Consider the following 25,028-nt stretch of genomic DNA (forward strand, 5'->3'; position numbering starts at 1 on the left):
CTCATCCTCTGTCATCCCCTTCTCCTCCCACCTTCAATCTTTCCCAGCATCAGGGTCTTTTCAAATGAGTCAGTTCTTCGCATCAGGTAGCCAAAGTATCGGAGTTTCAGTTTCAACATCAGTCCTTCCAATGAATATTTAAGGCTAATTTCCTTTAGGGTTGACTAGTTGGATCTCCTTGCAATCCAAGGGACTCTCAAGAGTCTTCTCCAACACCACAGTTCAAAAGCATCAATTCTTTGGTGTTCAATTTCCTTTATAGTCCAACTCTCACATCCATACATGACTACTGGAAAAACCAAAGCTTTGACTAGATGGACTTTTTTTGGCAATGTAATGTCTCTGCTTTTTAATATGCTGTCTAGATTGGTCATAACTTTTCTTCCAAGGAGCAAGCATCTTTTATTATTATTTTTTTTATCTTGTTTTTTTAAATTTTATTTCATTTTTAAACTTTACATAATTGTATTAGTTTTGCCAAATATCAAAATGAATCCGCCACAGGTATACATGTGTTCCCCATCCTGAACCCTCCTCCCTCCTCCCTCCCCATTCCATCCCTCTGGGTCGTCCCAGTGCACCAGCCCCAAGCATCCAGTATCGTGCATCAAACCTGGACTGGCATCTCATTTCATACATGATATTTTACATGTTTCAATGCCATTCTCCCAAATCTTCCCACCTTCTCCCTCTCCCACAGAGTCCATAAGACTGTTCTATACATCAGTGTCTCTTTTGCTGTCTCGTACACAGGGTTATTGTTACCATCTTTCTAAATTCCATATATATGCATTAGTATACTGTATTGGTGTTTTTCCTTCTGGCTTACTTCACTCTGTATAATAGGCTCCAGTTTCATCCACCTCATTAGAACTGATTCAAATGTATTCTTTTTAATGGCTGAGTAATACTCCATTGTGTGTATGTACCACAGCTTTCTTATCCATTCATCTGCTGATGGACATCTAGGTTGCTTCCATGTCCTGGCTATTATAAACAGTGCTGTGATGAACATTGGGGTACATGTGTCTCTTTCCCTTCTGGTTTCCTCAGTGTGTATGCCCGGCAGTGGGATTGTTGGATCATAAGGCAGTTCTATTTCCAGTTTTTTAAGGAATCTCCACACTGTTCTCCATAGTGGCTGTACTAGTTTGCATTCCCACCAACAGTGTAAGAGGGTTCCCTTTTCTCCACACCCTCTCCAGCATTTATTATTTGTAGACTTTTGGATTGCAGCCATTCTGACTGGTGTGAAATGGTACCTCATCCAAGGAGCAAGCATCTTTTAATTTCATTAATTTGTGATGTCAGCCCTAGTAAACTAATACACTCACCTTTACCAATATTATGTGGGTGTGTTGTGACATATTTGACCAATGACCATATGGTGTAACAGAGAAATGAGACACAACTCTGAGAAAGAAAGAGACCAATGCATTATTTATGAGTGATATATGATAAGAACTATAGCAGCGTCAATAGGACAGTTTGTCTGATAACAGAAGTAGTTATCAGATAAGCATCTAAAACTCAATAATCAGTAAGCAAACTATTATTAAACATCTTATTTGCAATAGCAACAGAATATAAAATAACCAGACTGCTTGTAATGGGAGATGTGCATGAAAAAAACTATAAAAATTTACTGAGCAATACAGATGGTTAAAATAAATAAAGAATTGTATTAATTGCTTGAATGGGAACCTAAAGCATTCAGAGATTTAAATTCCTCTAAAATTAGCTTACAGACTTTACCCCTGGAATTTACATTTTTTAGTAGCTTAATAAAATAATTCTATGGTTCAGTTAGGGCAGTTTGAGAAAGAGTCATAATGGAGGACTTGAAACGCCAGATCTGATTACTTATTAAAAAGCCCTAGTAATGAAATAGGATGGCATGGCTCAAGAGTTCAGAACCAGATAAGTGGGTCAGATACTTGAACAGTCACCAAAAGTGGGAAGTGGAAAACAAATGATGCAAAGATAATCTTTTAAAAATCAAAGAGGAGTGGAAGCTGGAGTAGAGAAACAATGTAGAGCAAGTGAGGCCAGACTAGAGCAAGGGGTACGGTTATCAACCAGTCAGAGGCAACTGCAGGGCCTGATTCTGACCGCCATCTTCCTCTTACATCTATTTCTGTTTGCTTTGGAGCGGGGCTGCAAGATGGTCAGGATCACCCTAATCATTGTTGCCCTTCCCTATGGCTGTGTGGAGTTTCTATGAGGGCCCCCAGTGGAAAGATTTCATGGAATAGAAATCATACTTGGGATGTGTTTCATCCAGCTTGGGTGGGTCAGGTCTTTATGGTTGGCTGGAACAGTAAATCATGCCTGGGCAGGGCGGGGTGTGGGGTGTGTTCCCCCAAGTAAGTTTCTGGCTCATTCTTTCAGGTGTGGCATAGGCTTTGGAGGGGACTCACCTCACCTCTCCTCTCAACCACAGAGCAGCCTGTGGAGGAGGGATGGCAGGGGTCTTACAAGGCTAACTGTGGGAGTGGGAGGAATCTGGGAAATGGAAGGAAGTTGGTTGTCTCATTCAATTATCTGGAACAGACTCTAAATTGTGAGTGGGATGGATGGTGTGAAAGTGGCATGAAGGAGTAAGAGGGTGAGTTATGAGGGAACACTCCTAGTGTAATGCATGATCTAGAATCAGTTCAGTTTAGTCGCTCAGTCGTGTCCGACTCTTTGCGACCCCATGAATTGCAGCACGCCAGGCCTCCCTGTCCATCACCAACTCCCAGAGTTCACTCAGACTCACATCCATCGAGTCAGTGATGGCATCCAGCCATCTCATCCTCTGTCATCCCTTTCTCCTCCTGCCCCCAATCCCTCCCAGCATCAGAGTCTTTTCCAATGAGTCAACTCTAGGAATTGGCAAACGTTTACTGGAAGGAGTCAGATAGTATTTTAGGCTCTGTGGATCACATGGTTGCAATTACTCAGCTCAGCTCTGCCCTTGGACTGTGAAAGCAGCCATAGGTGGTAGAGAAGCAAATGTGTGTTCCAATAAAACGTTATTTACAAAAACAAGTGGCAAATGAGGTTTGGCCCTTGGGCTGTAGTTTGCAGACCCCTCATTTAGAACTTGAGTTTGCAGTTAAACCCATCTCCACAGCTTTGCTGTGTCTTGTATGACACTGGCAAATTACATTATTTCTTGAATTTGTTTCCTCATGTCTATTATGGGGGTAATGATAGTTCTGTAGCAGTGGTCCCCAATCTTTTTGGCACCAGGGACAGGTTTCATGGAAGATATTTTTTTCCATGGACTAGGGGTTGTGAGGGATGGTTACAGGGTAATTCAAACTCATTACATTTCTTGAGTTCCCTGAGCAGGAGGTGGAGCTCAGGCTGTAATATGAGAGATAGTGAGAGGCTGTAAATACAGATGAAGCGTCACTCACTCACCTACCACTCACCTCCTCCTGTGAAACCTGGTTCCTAACAGGCCATGGACTGCTACTGGTTCCCAGGATTGGGGATCCCTAGTCTATAGGATTGTTGCACATAGTTAGTGCTCAAGAAAGTCAGCTTTCTTGTTGCTTTGTTGTCAGAGTCCTCATTATAAATATTGTTTTTTGTGAGGAGAAGAAGGCACTCAGGAAAGTCATCCCAGGACAAACACTGTCTCTCTCCTGGATTAAAAATAAAATCAGAACATCAATTCTACTTAACACTTCCGTCAGTAGACATGAGTCTTTAACATTTCTAAAACTCTGTAACATCAGTTGGCAGGTCTGTGGCTACCCTTCGCATCAAATCTGAATTCCTGAAGGATCGATGGTCATCTTTGAAACTTCAAATCAGAGGCTGAACTAGTGGTTTTCACAGAACTCATGTCAGGACTTTGTTGTTTAGGAAACACAAGACATTGTCCCCATAAATAACATTCTGACTTTTCAAGTGTCCATAACACAGCCAAACCATCCTTCTGCACGTTGGCTAAATTTCTTTCTCACCAGGCAGTCATTTGTTGCCCTGGACATTTAGGAAGACATATATTTCCCTTCTACCCTCTCTGCTGCATCAGAGCATCCCCAAGTCCCTTCTCTGGGGACTACTTCTGTGGCGACATTGTTTTGTCACTGTCAGGAGCCAACATGTGGTCTCTGAAAAGCTGGCTTTAATTTGATCAAAGGGCCTCTGGCATTAAGATGTCCAAATTATTTTATTTGATTTTTTTTCAGAGGCAATAAATCAGTGTCTCTTGAAATATATCTTGCAGCCATCTCCTATGCGCATTCCCACTGCCTTGGTGGGGGGCACCGTCATCTCACTCCTGGATTATGAGACCAGCTTCCTGACTGGTATCTACGCTTTTGCTCTTACAGTTCCTCGCCACAGAGCCCCCATCCATTTCTCTACACAGCAGCCAGAGTGATCTTGGAAAATGGAGAGTAGATTATAATAAAATATTTTAATGGCTTCCCATCAATCTTAGAATAAAATCCAATCTCCTTATGCTGGTCTACAAGGCCCTGCCCACCTCTCTCACCTCATCATGTTGCCTGGCCTACTTGGTTCAGTCACTTCATATTTCTCAAATACACTAAAATCCCTCCTGCCTCAGGCCCAACTTCCCTCTGTGACAACACCTGTGTTAGTTTCCTCTTGCTGCTGTAACAAATGACCACAGACTTCCTGGCCTAAAACAACACACATTTCTTCTCCAATAGTTCTGGAGGCCATGAGTCCAAAATAGGTCTCACAGGGTCAAGGTGTGTTCATTCTAGAGTCCCTAAGGAGAGAATCCGTTTCCTTGCCTTTTCCAGAAGCAGGGGCTGCGTGCTTTCCTTGGCTCATGGGCACATCATGCTGACCTTGGCTTTCAACGTCACATCTCTTTGGGTTCTCCTGCCTCCCACTTTCCTTTATAAGGACTGTTGTTACAGTAAGCCCAGGCGAATATACAGGATAATTTGTTCACCTCACTGTCCTGGACTTCATCACATCTGCTAAATTCCTTCTCCCATGTAAGGTAACAGATTCACAGGGTCTGGGGATTAGGACATCTTGTTATATTCTGATGAGCTGATTCCTTTCCATCTCTGGCCTTAAATTTAATGTACCTCCTCAGAGAGGGCTTTCTGCCCACCCCATCTATATTGGATTCTTCGAATTTTCTCTCTCATGACACTCTGTTACTTTTCTTTGTAGCAAATTCCTCATTAACTATGTCCCTATTATTTAAGCCTCTTTTAATTGGATATTTTGTTCCTTAAAACTGAAGGCATTCTTAGCATAGGCCTTAATAACCTGCACCTGTGTCATCCAAAGATTCTCTGGCCAGAGGGGCCCCTTTCTCCCCACATATAAGCCCGATCTTGCCCTGCCCTGGCTTCAGCTGAAATCCTGGAGAAGGAGCAAGTGGATTAGATCTTGGCTTCCACCCAAATCAGTCTTGCCAACAGGCTCTTATGTCCAGAATGTTTTGGATGCCAGGGGCCCAGGCTGCTGATCCCTTTCCAGTGGGGCACTGGGTCATGGCGGGGTGAAGATTCAAATGTGGAAGGGGTTAACTCTCCCTCCTCCTGCTCACCAGTTAGAGAGCTACTGGCAGGACCTATCCTCATGTGAACCAGCAAATGGTCTGTGTGGCTGGAGTGCTTTCATGCACTAAAATTTATGATATTAATCACAGCTCAGTGAGACCATTTTCCAGCTAAAGGCTCTCTGTTTTAGGGTGGGTTTCCCAGAACTAGACCCTGAATTGAGGCTGTGTGTAAAAGTGATTTATTAGGAGGGGTTCTCAGGGAACACTGGTAGGAGTGGGTAAGTAGGGTGGGGACTGGCAGAGGCCAGGGAAGTGTGATGTTGTCAAACCAGGACAAATGGATGATCAGCTTGGCTCAGTCCCACAGGAGAGCCCTGAGGGAAGCAAGGGTATCCCTCACAGTAGTCCCATCAAGACAAGAGAGCAGGCAGGTTTATAAGCCTGGTAAAGAATCCACCTGCAATGCAGCAGACCCCAGTTCTATTCCTGGGTCAGGAAGATCTGTTGGAGAAGGGATAGGCCACCCACTCCAGTATTCTTGGGTTTCCCTTGTGGCTCAGCTGGTATAGAGTCCGCCTGCAATGTGGAAGGCCTGAAACGTGGGTTCAATCCCTGGGTTGGGAAGATCCCCTGGAGAAAGGAAAGGTTACTCACGCCAGTATTCTGGCCTGGAGAAGCCCATGGACTGTAGAGTCCATGGGATCTCAAAGAGTCGGACATGACTGAGCGACTTTCACTTTCACCCATCACTAATTGGTTAAGCGCTTTCCTCTCAAGGGAACCTAGACACTGCAAGCTCTTGGCACAGACAGACAAAGTGACAGCAGTCCTTGACAATGCAATGCAGGTCCTGGCTGCGGAAAAGCACACCTGTACCTGTTGCAGACAGCGGTGAAGGGATCTGGGTCTGCACACCTGTGCTTATGTGCAGAAATGGCCAAGGGATCTGAGGGCACATGGGCAGGGCATTGAGAGCCCTGCTATGTTCTGCAGCTCCAAGAGGACCCATTAGGTCTTTCAATATGTATTCATCCATCTTCTACTCTGTGCCAGACTCTGGAGATGCAGGTCATGAAGACATGGTCCCAGCCCTCATGAGGTTTATGGTCGAGAAGGAGAGACAGAGATTAAGTCTGGTGAATGGTTGGGCATGGAAGTTTTCTCTGAATAAATGATGCTGAGCTTAGAGTTGAAGGATGATGAGACTGAACCAGGCAAACCAGGGAGAAAAAACATTATAAGCCAAGGGAGCATGTTCAAGGGTCCTGAGGCAGGAATCAGTAGGAGGAACAGAAAGAAGGCTAGTATGTTGGGAGTACCAAGAGTAAGGGGGAATGATAAGAGATGAGCCTGTGGCCTATGGATGATTCTTTCCTGACTGATTTCCTTTCATTTCTGTCCAATATCTTCCAGACTCAGATCCGTGGCCCATTCTACAATATGTTCCCTGGAAGCTGAGGGGAAATGGGGACATAAAGAGGATGTTAGGTGGGAGAGTCTATTTTCAACTGTTCATCTTTTCCCCACTGAAGCTTATAGCTGAAATTAATACATAAATTTACAGCCGCAAGTCAGTTGTGATAAATAATCCCAGAAGTGTTCCGATTATTTACATTTTTATGGAATCTTGCCTGAGCAAACCCAGAGAGCTCACCAGGCACTTGAAGAATTATGTCTTGTTCAAAACCAATTTAATAGCAATGGAAAATAAAGCCATCTGTGGGAACTTGTAGAGCAGAGCAGTAATTTTGTGCCAGATGAGCAATATACAAAAAGCACAAAATCAACTGGATCACACCGAGCTTGTGGGAAAGTAACAATGGCAACCTAAATGAACTGTCCGAGAACATCGGCCTCGGAGTGTCTCTTGCTTACATGCTATTTGGACGAGTGTTCTGGTCACATGGTGAGGTGAGTGCGTGCTGACTGAAGACAGGTAATATGATAAGGGAAGAAAGTTGGCTTTATGGAGGGATCAGGAGCATGGGACTGGGGCCAAAGAGTTGAGGTTTGCATGTGGGTCCTGCCGCTTACTAGTTGAGCAACATCAGGCAAGTCATTGTTCCTAATTTTCCTAATGGGATAATACATGTGTATTTCTCTCTCCTAGCCAAGCACCCTTTCCCCTGCAACATTAGTTTTATCTTCTTTCCTTTTTCATGGTCTACCATTAATTTTTAAAGGCTTTATTGAGGTACGATTTACATATATTAAAATTCACCCATTTAAATGTACAGTTCGATGAGTTTTTAGCAAATTTATATAATGGTGCAATCATTAATATCTCCACAATCCAGTTTTAGAATCCTTCCATCACTCCCCACAGTTTCCTCACTCTCATTTATTTACTTATTTTAATTTATTTTTTACTGAAGGATAATTGCTTTTAGAATTTTGTTGTTTTCTGTCAAACCTCAACATGAATCAGTCATAGGTATACATATATCCACTCCCTTTTGAACCTCCCTCCCATCTCCCACCCCATCCCACCCCTTTAGATTGATACAGAGTCCCTGTTTGAGTTTCCTGAGCCATACAGCAAATTCCCATTGGCTATCTATTTTACATACGGTAATGTAAGTTTCCATGCTACCTTTTCCATACATCTCACCCTCTCCTCCCCTCTCCCCATGGCCATAAGTCTATTTTCTATGTCTGTTTCTCCATTCAGTTCAGTTCAGTTCAGTTGCTCAGTCGTCTCCAACTCTTCACAACCCCATGGACCACAGCACAGCAGGCCTCTCTGTCCATCACCAACTCCCGGAGTTTACTCAAACTCATGTCCATTGAGTTGGTGATGCCATCCAACCATCTCATCCTCTGTCGTCCCCTTCTCCTCCTGCCCCCAATTCCTCCCAGCATCAGGGTCTTTTCAAATGAGTCAGCTCTTCGCATGAGGTGGCCAAAGTTTTGGAGTTTCACCTTCAACGTCAGTCCTTCCAATGAACACCCAGGACTGATCTCCTTTAGGATGGACTGGTTGGATCTCCTTGCAGTCCAAGGGACTCTCAAGAGTCTTCTCCAACACCACAGTTCAAAAGCATCAATTCTTCGGTGCTCAGCTTTCTTTATAGTCTAACCCTCACATCCACACATGACTACCGGAAAAAGCATAGCCTTGACGAGATGGACATTTGTTGGCAAAGTAATATCTCTGTTTTTTAATATGCTATCTAGGTTGGTTGTAACTTTCCTTCCAAGGAGTAAGCATCTTTTAATTTCATGGTTGCAGTCACCATTTGCAGTGATTTTGGAGCCCCCCAAAATAAAGTCAGCCACTGTTTCCACTGTTTCCCCATCTATTTGCCATGGAGTGATGGGACCAGATGCCATGATCTTAGTTTTCTGAATGAGTTTTAAGCCAACTTTTTCACTCTCCTCTTTCAGTTTCATCAAGAGGCTCTTTAGTTCATCTTCACTTTCTTCCATAAGGGTGGTGTCATCTGCATATCTGAGGCTATTGATATTTCTCCTGGCAATCTTGATTCCAGCTTGTGCTTCATTCAGCCCAGTGTTTCTCATGATGTACTCTGCATATAAGTTAAATAAGCCGGGTGACAATATACAGCCTTGACATACTCCTTTTCCTATTTGGAGCCAGTCTGTTGTTCTATGTCCAGTTCTAACTGTTGCTTCCTAACCTGCATACAGATTTCTCAAGAGGCAGGTCAGGTGGTCTGGTATTCCCATCCCTTTTAGAATTTTCCAGTTTATTGTGATCCACACAGTCAAAGGCTTTGGTATTGTCAATAAAGCAGAAATAGATGTTTTTCTGGAACTCTTTTGCTTTTTCAATGATCCAGCGGATGTTGGCAATTTGATCTCTGGTTCCTCCATGGCCCTTCTGTAAATAAATTCTTCAGTACCATTTTTCTAGATTCTGTATATATGCGTTAGAATATGATATTTATCTTTCTCATTCTGATTCATTTCACTCTGTATAATAGGTTCTAGGTTTATCCACCTCATCAGAACTGAATCAAATGTACTACTTTTTATGGCTGAGTAATATTCCTTTGCATATATGTACCACAACTTCTTTTATGATTGGGTTGTTTGTTTTTCTGGTATTGAGTTGTATGAGCTGTTGTATATTTTGGAAATTAATCCTTTGTCAGTTGTTTCATTTGCTATTCTTTTCTCCCATTCTGAGGGTTGTCTTTTCACCTTGCTTATAGTTTCCTTTGCTGTGTAAAAGCTTTTCAGTTTAACGAGGTCCCACTTGTTTACCTTTATTCCCGTTATTCTAGGAGGTGTGTCATAGAGGATCTTGCTTTGATTTATGTCATTGAGTGTTCTGCCTATGTTTTCCTCTAAGAGTTTTATAGTTTCTGTTCTTACATTTACGTCTTTAATCCATTTTTAGTTTATCTTTGTGTATGCTGTTAGGAAGTGTTCTAATTTCATTCTTTTACATGTAGCTGTCCAGTTTTCGCAGCACCATTTATTGAAGAGACTGTCTTTGCTCCATTGTATATTCTTGCCTTCTTTGTTGAAAATAAGGTACCCATAGGTGCATGGGTTTATTTCTAGGCTTGCTATCTTGTTTCATTGGTCTATGTTTATGTTTTTGTGTCTGTACCATACTGTCTTGATGACTGTAGTTTTATAGTATAATCTGAAGTCAGGAAGGTTGATTCCTTCAGCTCCATTCTTCTTTCTCAGGACTGCTTTGGCTATTTGGGGTCTTTTGTGTTTCCATATGAATTGTGAAAATTTTTGTTCTAGTTCTGTGAAAAATGCCATTGGTAATTTGATAGGGATTGCATTGAATCTGTAAATTGCATTTGGTAGTATAGTCATTTCCACAATATTGATTCTTCCTACCCAGGAACATGGAATATCTCTCCATCTCTTTAAGTCATCTTTGATTTCTTTCATTAGTGTCTTATAATTTTTTATGTACAGTTCTTTTGTCTTCTTAAGTAAGTTTATTCCTAGATGTTTAATTCTTTTCATTGCAATGGTGAATCAGATTGATTCCTTAATTTCTCTTTCTGATTTTTCTTTGTTAGTATATACAAACACAAGTGATTTCTGTGTATTGATTTTGTATACTGCAACTTTGCTAAATTAACTGATTAGCTCTAGTAATTCTGATACTATCTTTAGGGTTTTCTATGTACAGTATCCGGAGAAGGCAATGGCACCCCACTCCAGTACTCTTGCCTGGAAAATCCCATGGATGGAGGAGCCTGGTAGGCTGTAGTCCATGGGGTTGCTAGAGTCGGACACGACTGAGCGACTTCACTTTCACTTTTCACTTTCATGCATTGGAGAAGGAAATGGCAACCCACTCCAGTGTTCTTGCCTGGAGAACCCCAAGGACAGGGGAGCCTGGTGGGCTGCCGTCTCTGGGGTCGCACAGAGTTGGACACGACTGAAGCGACTTAGCAGCAGCAGCAGCAGCATGTACAGTATCATGTCATCTGCAAACAGTGAGAGCTTTACTTCTTTACCGATCTGGATTCCTTTTATTTCTTTTTCTTCTCTGATTGCTGTAGCTAGGACTTCCAGAACTATGTTGAATAATAGTGGTGAAAGTGGACATCCTTGTCTTGTTCCTGATTTTAGAGGGAATGCTTTCAGTTTTTCACCATTGAGAATAATGTTTGCTATATGGCCTTTACTATGTTGAGGTAGGTTCCTTCTATGCCCATTTTTGGAAGAGTTTCAATCATAAATCAGTGCTGAATTTTGTCAAAGGCTTTTTCTTCATCTATTGAGATTATCATATGGTTTTTATTTTTCAATTTGTTAATATGGTGTATCACATTGATTGATTTGCATATATTGAAGAGTCCTTGCATTCCTGGAATAAACCCAACTTGATCACGGTGTATGAGCTTTTTGATGTGTTGCTGAATTGTTTGCTAAAATTCTGTTAGGATTTTTGCATCTATGTTCATCAGTGATATTGGTCTGTAGTTTTCTTTTTTTGTGTTGTCTTTGTCTGGTTTTGGTATGAGGGTGATGGCGGCCTTGTAGAATGAGTTTGGAAGTGTTCCTTCCTCTGAAATTTTTTGGAAGAGTTTTAGAAGGATAGGCATTAGCTCTTCTCTAAATATTTGATAGAATTCTCCTGTGAAGCCATCTGGTCCTGGGCTTTGTTTTTTGGGGAGATTTTTGATCACAGGTTCAATTTCAGTGCTTATAATTGGGTTGTTCATAATTTCTAATTCTTCCTGGTTCTGTCTTGGAAGATTGAGCTTTTCTAAGAATCTGTCCATTTCTTCCAGGTTATCCATTTTATTGCCATATAGTTGTTCATAATAGTCTCTTATAATCCTTTGTATTTCTGCCTTGTCTGTTGTAACCTCTCCTTTTTCATTACTAATTTTGTTGATTTGATTCTTCTCTCTTTTTTTCTTGATGAGTCTGGCTAAAGGCTTGTCAATTTTGTTTGTCTTCTCAAGGAACCAGCTTTTAGTTTTATTAATCTTTACTATTGTTTCTTTCATTTCTTTTTCATTTATTTATGCTCAGATCTTTATGATTTATTTACTTCTATTAATTTTTGTGTTTTTTTTTGTTCTCCTTTTTCCAACTATTTTAGGTGTAAAGTTAGGTTGTCTATTCAATGTTTTTCTTGTTTCTTGAGGTAGGATTATATTGCTATAAACTTCCCTTTTAGAACTGCTTTTGCTGCATCTCATAGGTTTTGAGTTGTTGTATTTTCATTGTTGTTTGTTTCTAGAAATTTTTTTATTTCCCTTTTGATTTCTTCAGTAACCTGTTGGTTATTTAGAAACATGTTGTTTAATCTCCATGTGTTTGTGTTTCTTGGTTTTTTTCCTTGTAATTGATATCTACTCTTATAGCATTGTCATCAGAGAAGATGCTTGATATAATTTCAATTTTCATAAATTTACTGAGGTTTGATTTGTGACCTAAGATGTGGTCTATCCTGGACAATGTTCCGTGTGCACTTGAGAAGAAGGTGTATTCTTCTGCATTTGGATGGAATGTCCTGAAGATACCAATGAGATCCATCTCATCCAATGTATCATTTAAGACTTTGTTTCCTCATTAACTTTCTGTTTTGATGATCTGTCCAGTGGTGTGAATGGGGTGTTAAAGTCTCCTACTATTATTGTGTTACTGTCAGTTTCTCCTTTTATGTCTGTTAGTGTTTGTCTTATGTATTGAGGTGCTCCTATGTTGGGTGCATCATCAGTTCATCAGTTCAGTCACTCAGTCATGTCCAACTCTTCATGACCCCATGAATTGCAGCACGCCAGGCCTCCCTGTCCATCACCAACTCCTGGAGTTCACTCAGACTCACATCCATCGAGTCAGTGATGCCGTCCAGCCATCTTATCCTCTGTCGTCCCCTTCTCCTCTTGCCCCCAATCCCTCCCAGCATCAGGGTCTTTTCCAATGAGTCAACTCTTCGCATGAGGTGGCCAAAGTACTGGAGTTTCAGCTTCAGCATCATTCCCTCCAAAGAAATCCCAGGGCTGATCTCCTTCAGAATGGACTGGGTGGATCTCCTTGCAGTCCAAGGGACTCTCAAGAGTCTTCTCCAACACCACAGTTCAAAAGCATCAATTCTTCAGCGCTCAGCCTTCTTCACAGTCCAACTCTCACATCCATACATGACCACAGGAAAAACCATAGCCTTGACTAGACGGACCTTTGTTGGCAAAGTGATGTCTCTGCTTTTGAATATCCTATCTAGGTTGGTCATAACTTTCCTTCCAAGGAGTAAGCGTCTTTTAATTTCATGGCTGCAGTCACCATCTGCAGTGATTTTGGAGCCCCCAAAAATAAAGTCTGACACTGTATCCACTGTTTCCCCATCTATTTCCCATGAAGTGATGGGACCGGATGCCATGATCTTCGTTTTCTGAATGTTGAGCTTTAAGCCAACTTTTTCACTCTTTACTTTCACTTTCATCAAGAGGCTTTTTAGTTCCTCTTCACTTTCTGCCATAAAGGTGGTGTCATCTGCATATCTGAGGTTATTGATATTTCTCCTGGCAATCTTGATTCCAGCTTGTGTTTCTTCCAGTCCAGTGTTTCTCATGATGTACTCTGCATATAAGTTAAATAAGCAGGGTGACAATATACAGCCTTGACGTACTCCTTTTCCTATTTGGAACCAGTCTGTTGTTCCATGTCCAGTTCTAACTGTTGCTTCCTGACCTGCATACAGATTTCTCAAAAGGCAGGTCAGGTGGTCTGGTATTCCCATCTCTTTCAGAATGTTGGGTGCATAGATATTTACAATTGTTATGTCTTCCTCTTGGATTGATCTCTTGATCATTATGTAGTGTCCTTCCTTATCTCTTGTAATATTCTTTATTTTAAGGTATATTTTGTCTGATATGAGGATTGCTACTCCAGCTTTCTTTTGCTTCCCATTTGCATGGAATATATTTTTCCATCCTTTCACTTTCAGTCTATATGTGTCTTGAGATCTGAAGTGGGTTTCTTGTAGACAGCATATATATGGGTCTTGTTTTTGTATCCATTCAGCCAGTCTATGTCTTCTGGTTGGAGCATTTAGTCCATTTACATTTAAAGTAATTATTGATATATATGTTCCTATTGCCATTTTCTTAATTGTTTGGGGTTGATTTTGTAGGTCTTTTTTCTTCTCTTCTATTTCTTCACTATTTAAGTCCCTTTAACATTTGCTGTAAAGCTGATTTGGTGGTACTGAATTCTCTTAACTTTTGGTTGTCTGAAAAGCTTTTTATTTCTTCATCAATTTTGAATGAGATTCTTGTTGGGTACAGTAATCTTGGTTGTAGATTTTTCCTTTTCAGTACTTTAAATATATCCTGCTGTTCCCTTCTGCCCTGCAGAGTTTCTGCTGAAAGATCAGTTGTTAAGCATATGGGGTTTCCCTTGTATGTTACTTGTTGCTTCTCCCTTGCTGCTTTTAATATTCTTTCTTTGTATTTAGTCTTGTTAGTTTGATTAGTGTGTGTCTTGGTGTGTTTCTCCTTGGGTTTACTCTGTATGGGATTCTTTGTGCCTCTTGGACTTGATTGACTATTTTCTTTTCCATGTTGGGGAAATTTTCAACTATAACCTCTTCAAAAAATTTCTCATAACCTTTCTTTTTCTCTTCTTCTTCTGGGACCCCTATAATTTGAATGTTGGTGGGTTTGATATTGTCCCAGAGGCCTCTGAGACTATCTTCCATTCTTTTCATTCTTTTTACTTTATTATGCTCTTCAGAAATTATTTCCACTACTTTATCTTCCAGCTCACTGATTCGTTCTTCTGCTTCAGATATTCTGCTATTGATTCCTCATGGAGTATTTTTTAATTTCAGTAATTGTGTTGTTTGTCTCTGCATGTTTATTCTTTAATTCTTCTAGGTCTTTAATTGATTCTTGCATTTTCTCCATTTTGTTTTCAAGGTTTTTGATCATCTTTACTATCATTATTCTGAATTCTTTTTCATGTAGTTTGCCTATTTCCTCTTCATTTCTTTGGACTTCTGTGTTTCTAGTTTGTTCCTTCATTTGTATAATATGTCTCCGCATTTTCATTTTTTTTTTAACTTACTGTGTTTGAAGTCTCCTTTTCCCAGTCTTCAAGGTTGAATTCTTTCTACCTTTTGGTTTCTGCCCTCTGAAGGTTGGTCCAGTGGTTTGTGTAAGCTTCATATAGGGCGATATTTGTGCTGAGTTTTTGTTTGTTTGTTTTTCCTCTGATGGGCAAGGCTGAGTGAGGTGGTAATGCTGTCTGCTGATGATTTGGTTTGTATTTTTGTTTAGTTTGTTGTTTAGATGAGGCATCCTGCACAGGGTGCTACTGGTGGTTGGGTGATGTCAGGTCCTATATTCCAGTGATTTCCTTTGTGTGAGTTCTCACTATTTGATACTCCCTAGGGTTAATTCTCTGGTAGTCTATGGTCTTGGAGTCAGTGCTCTCACTCCAAAGGCTCAGGGCTTGATCTCATTACATTGTCCTTCTAAAAAGATGCCTTTAAAAATGCCTCCATGGAAATCCACTTAATTGCTTTTCCATCTCAGCACATTCTTTCCTCTGGCAGAATATTCGATGTAGAAACTAAGAATGGTCTAATCCACTCTATGACAATGATTCAAGGAAGCTTCTCCAAATAATTTCTTCTTTACAGCCGAAGACCTGGGGTTTCATAGAGATGTTCACCGCCATTCCAAATGGCCCTGGCAGCAGGTCAAGCAGACGCCTCAGCCATGGAGAAGCCATGTTGGTTATGAGTGTTGCTCTTAGGCATCCAGATTTTTCCAGAGAACCCTGACCGATGGTTATGATTCAGGAGGGTGTATAAGTCCAGCTGCCTGGGTTTTCTTGAATCCCAACCAGATTTGCAGCCCCCCCACCCCAACCCCCAAAGGAGTGTGAGGACCACTGACATTGGCTGCTTGCAGGAAATTTGTTTCTGGCATAAACAGTCTGATGGGGAGGAAGAAACGGGGATGCAGTCAGAGCATGAAGGGCAACGTGAGGTCTGAATAGGAGCTCTGTATGGAGAGACAGAGACCGGTCTGCAAGAAAGAGCCTCACGCCCATTTACAGTCGATTTCAGCTCCCACCTCCAGTTCAAGGTAACTATGGATGTATTTTCCATCTCTGTTCTAGAAGTTTCATGTAAATAGAATCATACGGTATGTGGTCTATGAGTTTGACTTCTTTCACTTAGCATACTCTTTTTGAGATCTGTGTCACTGCTTAGCAATGGTTTGTTTTCTTTTATTGCTAGTATGGAAACATCACATTTTGTTTAATAAGTAATTTGGATTGTGTAGTTTTTGGCTGTTATGAATTGCTGTGAACAATTGTATGGGTGTCTTTGTGTGGACACGTATTTTCATCTCTCTTGAGTAGACATCTAGGAATAGAATTGCTGGGTTGTATGGTAAGTAACTTTTAAGGAAGCTATCAAATTGTTTTCTGAAGTGGTTATACCATTTAACATTTCCACCATCAACATGAAGATTGCAGTTGCTTTGTACATTCTCACTAGCACTTGATTTGTCAGTCTTTTTTACTTAACTATTCTAAAGGGTGTGCTGTGGTTTAAATTTCCATCTCTGTCATGGCTAATGGTGTTGAGCACATTTTCATACACTGATTATCCATTGGTATATCTTTTTTGGTGAAGGGTTCATGTAAATCTTTTGCCCATTAAAAAAAATTGGATTGTCTTCTTCCTACTGAATCATAAGCATTCGTTTTTCTGGATACAAGTCCTTTTTTAGATATGTGTTTTGCAAACATTGTCTTTCAGCCTGTGGCTTACCTTTTAATTTTTCTTAGTGTTATCCTTTAAAGAGCAAAAGTTTAAAATTTTGATGAAGTACAATTTTTCAATTTTTTCTTTTATGGATTGTACTTTTAATGTCATAGCTAAGAAATGTTTGTCTAGCCCAAGGTCACAAAACTCTCTCTTATATTTTCTGCTAGAAATTTTGGCTCTTATATTTAGATTATGATCCATTTTGAGTTAATGTTTGTGTGTAGTGTGAGGTACATTAGTACCTCACATTGCTATGCCCTCCTCCAGGGGACCTTCCTGATCCAGGGATTGAACCTGTGTCTTTTACATCTCTTGCACTGGCAGGTGGGTTGTTTTTCACTACCACCATCTGGGAAGCCCTACTAAGTGCCTGGCATTATCCTAAACACTAATTATATAAACTCATAAATGCTTACACCAAAGCTGTAAGACACAGACTACCTCACACTAGTATGTTACATTCTAACATAAGAATATTCAATTGTTTTTGCACCATTTGTTGCAAAATTATTCTTTCCTCACTGAATTACTTTGGTCCTTTGTTGAAAATCATTTGACCATTTATGTGCAGGTTTAAACTCCAGTACTTTGCCACCTGATGCGAAGAACTGACTCATTTGAAAAGACCCTGATTCTGGGAAAGATTGAGGGCATGAGGAGAAGGGGATGACAGAGGATGAGGTGGTTGGATGGCATCATTGACTCAATGGTCATGGGTTTGGGTGGACTCTGGGAGTTGGTGATGGACAGGGAGGCCTGGCATGCTGCAGTTCATGGGGTCATGAAGAGTCAGACATGACTGAGCGACTGAACTGAACTGAACTGAAATGATTTCTTCTTTTGAGGAATAATCATTCTCCCATTTGATAAATGTTTGTGGGACAGTAATAGAGTGGGCACAGGAACCAAGCTGGGATCCTCTGATGCTTTCTATCAAGGATTTGAACCCTGAGAAGCAAGACCAACTAACTGAATGGTGTGCAGTTACATTCAGCTTTAATGATAGTTTCCTACCCAGACTCATTCCATAAGACTCTCAATAATAAGAATGAGCAATCCATGTAGCACTTAATTTAGCCCATGTGTACGTGCTAAGTCGCTTCAGTCATATCTGACTCTTTGCGACCCTGTGGAGTGTACCCCACCAGGCTCCTCTGTCCACAGGGATTCTCCAGGTGGGAATACTGGACTGGGTTGCTATGCCCTCCTCCAGGGGACCTTCCTGATCCAGGGATTGAACCTGTGTCTTTTACATCTCTTGCACTGGCAGGAGGGTTCTTTTTCACTACCACCATCTGGGAAGCCCTACTCAGTGCCCAGCATTATCCTAAAAACTAATTATATAAACTCATAAATGCTTACACCAAAGCTGTAAGACACAGACTACTATTGTCCTCATTTTATAGTTGGGAAAACCAAAGCAGGCAGAGTCTAAGTAACTTTGTTGTGGTTGTTCAGTCACTAAGTCATGTCTAACTCCTTGTGACTCCATGAACTGCAGCACGCCAGGCTTCCCTGTCCTTCATTATCTCCCTGAGTTTGCTCAAACTCATGTCCATTGAGTCAGTGATGCCATCCAACCATCTCATTCTCTGTTGCCCCCTTCTCCTCTTGCCCTCAATCTTTCCCAGCATCAGAGTTTTTTCCAACAAATCAGCTCTTCACATCAGGTGAAGGATTGGAGATTCAACTTTAGCATAGTCCTTCCAATGAATATTCAGGGTTGATTTCCTTTAGGATTAACAGGTTGGATCTCCTTGCTGTCCAAAAGGTACTCTCAAAAGTCTTCTCCAGCACCACAATTTGAAAGCATCAATTCTTCAGTGCTCAGCCTTCTTTATGGTTCCAACTCGCACATCCATACATGACTACTAGTAAAACCATAGCTTGGACTATACGGACCTTTGTCAGCAAAGTAATGTCTCTGCTTTTTAATATGCTGTCTAGGTTTGTCATAGCTTTTTTCCCAAGGAGCAAGAATCTTTTAATTTCATGGCTGCAGTCACCGTCTGCAGCGATTTTGGAGCCCAAGAAAATAAAATCTATCACTGTTTCCACTTTTCCCCCAATCTATTTGCCATGAAATGATGGGACCAGATACCATGATCTTTGTTTTTAGAATGTTGAGTTTTAAGCCAGCTTTTTCACTCTCTCTTTCATCTTTATCAAGAGGCTGTTTAGTTCTTCTTCACTTTCTGCCATTAGGGTGGTATCATCTGCACATCTGAGGTTGATGATTCTCTTGGCGTTCTTGATTCCAGCTTGTGCTTCATCCAACCCAGCACTTCGCATGATGTCCTCCGCATATAAGTTAAACAACAGGGTGACAGCTCTTGATGTACTCCTTTCCCAATTTTGAGCCAGTCTGTTGTTCCATGTTCAGTTCTAACTGTTGCTTCTTGTCCTGCATACAGGTCTTAGGAGACAGGTAAGGTGGTCTGGTATTCACATCTCTTTAAGAATTTTCCACAGTTTGTTGTGATCCACACTGTGAAAGGCTTTGGCATAGTTGGTGAAGCAGAAGTAGATATTTTTTTTTGTAATTCTTTTTATTTTTCTATGGTCCAGCAGATATTGGCAATTTGATCTCTGGTTCCTCTGGCTTTTCTAAATCCAGCTTGTACATCTAGAAATGATTGGTTCTAAGTAAATTGCCCAACCTCAAAACCAGTATGTAGCAAGGCTATGATTTGAACCAGGAAATCTGATTCCAGAGACCATGCCTTTAAACATCAGGCTATCCTATCTTGGTTGAGTTTCCTCTTTCCTTACCTGTGGAGGTGTTTTTTTTCCTGCCTACTCCAAGGCTTGGGTATAGTCTGGAGGCGACCTTAGAGGGTCCAATCCCCATTTCCTCCCAGTAAATCACCTGTGTCCGAATTACCTACAGTCAGTTTTTGTTTCCTCCACCAAAGCCCCTTAATAAGTCCAATTCACAAAGTCACGGCAGAGATTTAAGAAAGATGATGCAGGTCAACCACTAAGTGCAGTACTAGGACATAGCACATCAGTAGATCTCAGAGATCATGGTGATGAAGACAGTGATGATGGTGGAGAAAATGATGCTAATATAAAAATATATGTCTTATCAAGCCCTAAACCTAGGGATCCAAATCCAGGAATGAAAAGCAAGAGAAAGGATATCTTACTTGCATTTGACCTTGTGGCCGGGTCCATTTGGTGGCTGTATTCATTATCTATTGGTGTACAACAAATTATCCCAAAGTGTATCGGCTTAACACAACATTGACCCCACAGCATCTGTGGATCAGGAATAAGTCTCTCATGAGCCTGCAAACAGGCTATTGGCTTGGGCTTTATTATTATCTGAAGGCTAGACTGGTAGAGAATGTGTATCTGCTACCAACCTCACTTACGTGGTTGCTGGCAAGCCTCAGTTCCTTGGAATGTGGGCTTTGACATAGAATTTCATGTGACATGGCAGCTGGCTTTCCCCAGGGCAAGTGATCCAAGAGAGAGCAAGATGGAGTGCCCAAGATGGAAGTCTCAGTACTTTTATAACTTAAAAATTTTTTTTAATTAATTTACTTTGTAATTGATGGATAATTGCTTTATAGAATTGTGCTGGTTTCTGCCAAACATCAACAGGAATCAGCCATAGGTATACACAAATCCTCTCCCTCTTGAGTCTCCCTCCCAATCCCACCCCCTAGGTTGTTCAGATCAGATCAGATCAGATCAGTCGCTCAGTCGTGTCCGACTCTTTGCGACCCCATGAATCGCAGCACGCCAGGCCTCCCTGTCCATCACCAATTCCCGGAGTTCACTCAGACTCACGCCCATCGAGTCAGTGATGCCATCCAGCTATCTCATCCTCTGTCATCCCCTTCTCCTCTTGCCCCCAATCCCTCCCAGCATCAGAGTCTTTTCCAATGAGTCAACTCTTCGCATGAGGTGGCCAAAGTACTGGAGTTTCAGCTTCAGCATCATTCCCTCCAAAGAAATCCCAGGGCTGATCTCCTTCAGAATGGACTGGGTGGATCTCCTTGCAGTCCAAGGGACTCTCAAGAGTCTTCTCCAACACCACAGTTCAAAAGCATCAATTCTTCGGTGCTCAGCCTTCTTCACAGTCCAACTCTCATATTCATACATGACCATAGGAAAAACCATAGCCTTGACTAGACGGACCTTTGTTGGCAAAGTAATGTCTCTGCTTTTGAATATGCTATCTAGGTTGGATATAACTTTCCTTCCAAGGAGTAAGCATCTTTTAATTTCATGGCTGCAGTCACCATCTGCAGTGATTTTGGAGCCCAGAAAAATAAAGTCTGACACTGTTTCCACAGAGCCCCAGTTTGAGTTCTCAGAGTCATACAGCAAATTCCCATTGGCTATCTATTTTTTCATATGGTAATATAAGTTTCCTTGTTATTCTCTCCATACATCCCACCCTCTCCTTCTTCCCCCTACACCCTGTCCATAAGTCTGTTCTCTGTGTCTATGTCTCCACTAAGAATTAGTCACTCAGTTGTGTCCGACTCTGCCCATGGATTGTAGCCCACCAGGCTCCCCTGTCCATGAGATTTTTCGGGCAAGGATACTGGAGTAGGTCTCCATTTCCTTCTCCAGGGGATCTTCCCAACCCAGGGATCGAACCCGGGTCTTCTGTACTGCAGGCAGATTCTTTACCAACTGAGCTACAAGGAAAGCAGTGTCTCCACTGCTGCCCTGCAAATAATTTCATCAGTATCATCTTTCTAGATTCCATATATATATACATTAGTATAAGATATTTGTTTTTCTCTGTATGACTTACTTCAGTCTATATAATATGCTCTAGGTTCATCCACCTCATTAGAACTAACTTGAATGCATTCCTTTCTATGGCTGACTAATACTCCATTGTATATATGTAACACAGCTTCTTTATTCATTAATCTGTCGATGGACATCTAGGTTGCTTCTGTGTTCTCTCTATTGTAAATAGTGCTGCAGTGAAGATTGGGGTACACGTGTCTTTTTCAATTTTTGTTTTCTCAGGGTATATGCCTAGTAGAGTCTTTTTACAACTGTATCTCAGATGTGACATGGCATCACTTCTGCATTTCTGTTTGTAAGAAGTCAGTTAGTAAATCTAACCCACACTCAAAGGGAAGGGATAAAAAGAGGGGATGAATATTTGGAGGGGGAACACTGGGGACTTTCTTAGAGGCTGTATATACCACCGTGACAGTCTTGTGGGAACCAAAGTTAGGTGAGGATGTACCACCCAAGGAAGCCAAAAGAAAGAGCTTGAGAATGAGTTGGAGTAAAATTCCTTAGAGAGATGTCTACTCTCTTTAATCCTGAAGAATTTCTTAAAAACTTCCCAGCAGTAGTCTTATTTGAGATGGATCAAGATTGGCTATAAAGCTTTTCATGGGAAGGAGAATAAACTAACCTGGATTTAGGTGCTCTTTCATTTATTGCATCATTAGACATCTATTGAACATCTACCCTGTGTCAGGCACTATGCCAGAGATACCTAAGACCTCAAGGGGTTCAAAATTTTAATGATAGAGACATGAGATAAAACAATTGTAATAGAACTATGTATGAGGTAGGGCTTCCCTGGAAGCTCAGCTGGTAAAGAATCCGCCTGCAATGAAGGAAACCCTGGTTCAATTCCTGGGTCAAGAAGATCCCCTGGAGAAGGAAAAGGCTACCCATTCCAGTATTCTTGCCTGGAGAACCCCCATGGACAGAGGAGCCTGGAAGGCTACAGTTCATGGGGTCACAGAGAGTTGGACATGACTGAGTGACTAAGCACAGCACAGCACATGTACAAGGCATGGTAGTGGCACAGGAATGGAAATATCCAACACTGCCTGAGAAGTTCAATGAAAGATTCAGAAGGAATACTGAGGCTAGGTCTTGCAGCATGCATAGGAATTTGCCAGCAAAGGGGACGTGTGAAGGCATGAGAGGAGGAGGACACACGAGGCGGCAATAGTATATACAAAGGTCTGCCATGTTCAGGGAAGTGTGAAGTTTGTTGTGGTTGAATGGAGGGTAAGAGTGGATGGGTGACAGATGAATCTGGATATTTTCAAGGCCCGTATATATCATGTGGGCTTCCAGGTGGCGCTAGTGGTAAAGAACCAGCCTGCTGATGCAGGAGACGTAAGAGATGCAGGTTTGATTCCTGGGTCAGGAAGATCCCTTGAAGGAGGGCATGGCAACCCATGGAGAATCCCATGGACAGAGGAGCCTGGGGGGGCTACGGTCCACAGGATCGCAAAGAGCTGGACATGACTGAAGCGACTTAATGCTCATGCATATATCTTGCAGAGGATGTTTTACTCTATCCTGGGTGGGGCAGGGACACTCTGAAGGAGATTACACCCTGAGGTAATGTTGGATTAAGATTGAAAATGCACCTGTGATTTCCATCACAAGGTGGGTTCTTCTTCAGTAGTGTGTCTGTCCACTAGGGCTCCCATAATAAAACACTGCAGACTAGGTGGCTTAAACAGGAGAAATTTACCTCTCACAGTTCTGGAGACTGGAGGTCCAAGGTCAAGTTGTTGACAAGTCTGGTTTCTCTGGAGGCCTGTCTCCTTGGGTTGCAGATGGCTGTCTCACTATGTCCTCACATGGCCTTTTTTCTGAGATGCCCACCATGGTGTCTCTCTTTCTTGTTCAAAGGACACCAGTCATACTGAATTAGGAGCCCTCGCTTATGACTCCATCTATCTTAGTTACTTCTTAAATGCCCTAGCTCCAAATATAGTCACAGTGGGGGTTAAGATTTCAACATATGAATTCAGAGAGGGGGATACACAATTCAGTCCATAACAAATAGCTATCATTTTATGAACCATGTATTATCTCCTGGGCCCTGTGCTAAGCAACTCCCACGCAATCTTCCATTTCATCCCCATGCCGTTGCAACCTTGGATGAGTTACTTAACCTCTCTATGCCTCAGTTTCCTCATCTGCAAAATACTTGCCTTATTGTGTTGTTATGAGTATTAAATGAATTAATATATTTAAAGCATTCAGAACAGTGTCTGGTGCAGACTGTTTGTTAAACATATGAATAAACTCTCTCTAAGATATAGATAGAATTAATGTCCTCATGTTACAGACAAGAAAATCAAGACCTTGAAGGAACAGAGGTTGGCTGGCAGAACCGCTTCAATTCAGTGCTGTCCTAATCACAATGCTATCATTTTGGATCTCTAAAATGGGCTTAGGGGGGGTCTCAGAGCTTGATAGATTCTGATGTGTTTCTCAAGGGAAGAGAGCCTGGCTAATCTCACATTTGGAGAGCAAGGCTTATCAAAAAACAACTGCTGGCCAACAGTCCTGTCTACACCAGGACTGACACCCTGATCTGCCACCATCTGCTGCCTCAAATGATGAGTAGGGACTTTTTTTTCCCCCAGGTGACAAAGTGGGAATACAGCAGTGATTTATATATGGATGCATTTGGAGAAGGCAGAAATTCTAGTGGTGCTGAAGCAGAGGGTGTCTGATATGGGGGCGGCACGCCATACTAGTGGTCGTTGGGATTTGTATGTCTCGCCTGCCCTTTGTGTTGCAGGCCACTGGGAGATATTGGAGATTTTTAAATAGGATATCCACATCAGTATTAGGAGAAGGTAATGGCACCCCACTCCATAACTCTTGCCTGGAAAATCCCATGGACAGAGGAGCCTGGTGGGCTGCAGTCCATGGGGTCGCTAAGAGTAGGACACGACTGAGCGACTTCACTTTCACTTTTTGCTTGCATGCATTGGAGAAGGAAATGGCAACCCACTCCAGTGTTCTTGCTGAGAGAATCCCAGGGACGGGGGAGCCTGGTGGGCTGCCGTCTATGGGGTTGCACAGAGTCGGACACGACTGAAGCGACTTAGCAGCAGCAGCATCATCAGTATTAAGCCACAAGAATGGATTTTGGCCAACCTAGGCTAAAAAATTCAATTAAAATTGAAACAGAAGTCAAACGATCATATTTTTGAAAGATTTGCCCCAAAGACCTAGGCAACAAGAAGTAAGAGAAAACCCCTCAAAGAAACTTCACTATTTTTCTTTCTCTGCAAGAACCCCCTCCAGCTGTAGTCCAGGGAGAAATAATCTGATTGGCTTAGCCTGGGTCACATGACCAACACTAGACGGGCAGCAACCTCTCTATTGACAGTCTTGGCCAACAATCTTCAATGCACTAGGGTAAGTTCCCTAAGTAAAAGTGGATGCTGTTACCTGAAGACAGGAAGTTGTTGAAAACACAAGGGGAGAAGTTGGAAGCAGACTTCTACTAACTGAGATAGCAGACCTGAG

The 25,028-nt window shown here is 41.8% G+C and overlaps 1 long non-coding RNA gene across 1 annotated transcript in view; it reads left to right on the forward strand.

Annotated features, from left to right (window-relative positions):
* Window positions 1–25,028, forward strand: part of LOC129637844 (uncharacterized) — a 46,886-nt gene that overhangs the window by 12,995 nt on the left and 8,863 nt on the right. The window lies entirely within an intron of this gene.

The sequence above is a fragment of the Bubalus kerabau genome, chromosome 23 (assembly GCF_029407905.1).
Source record: "Bubalus kerabau isolate K-KA32 ecotype Philippines breed swamp buffalo chromosome 23, PCC_UOA_SB_1v2, whole genome shotgun sequence".
NCBI classification, from domain to species: Eukaryota; Metazoa; Chordata; class Mammalia; order Artiodactyla; family Bovidae; genus Bubalus; species Bubalus kerabau.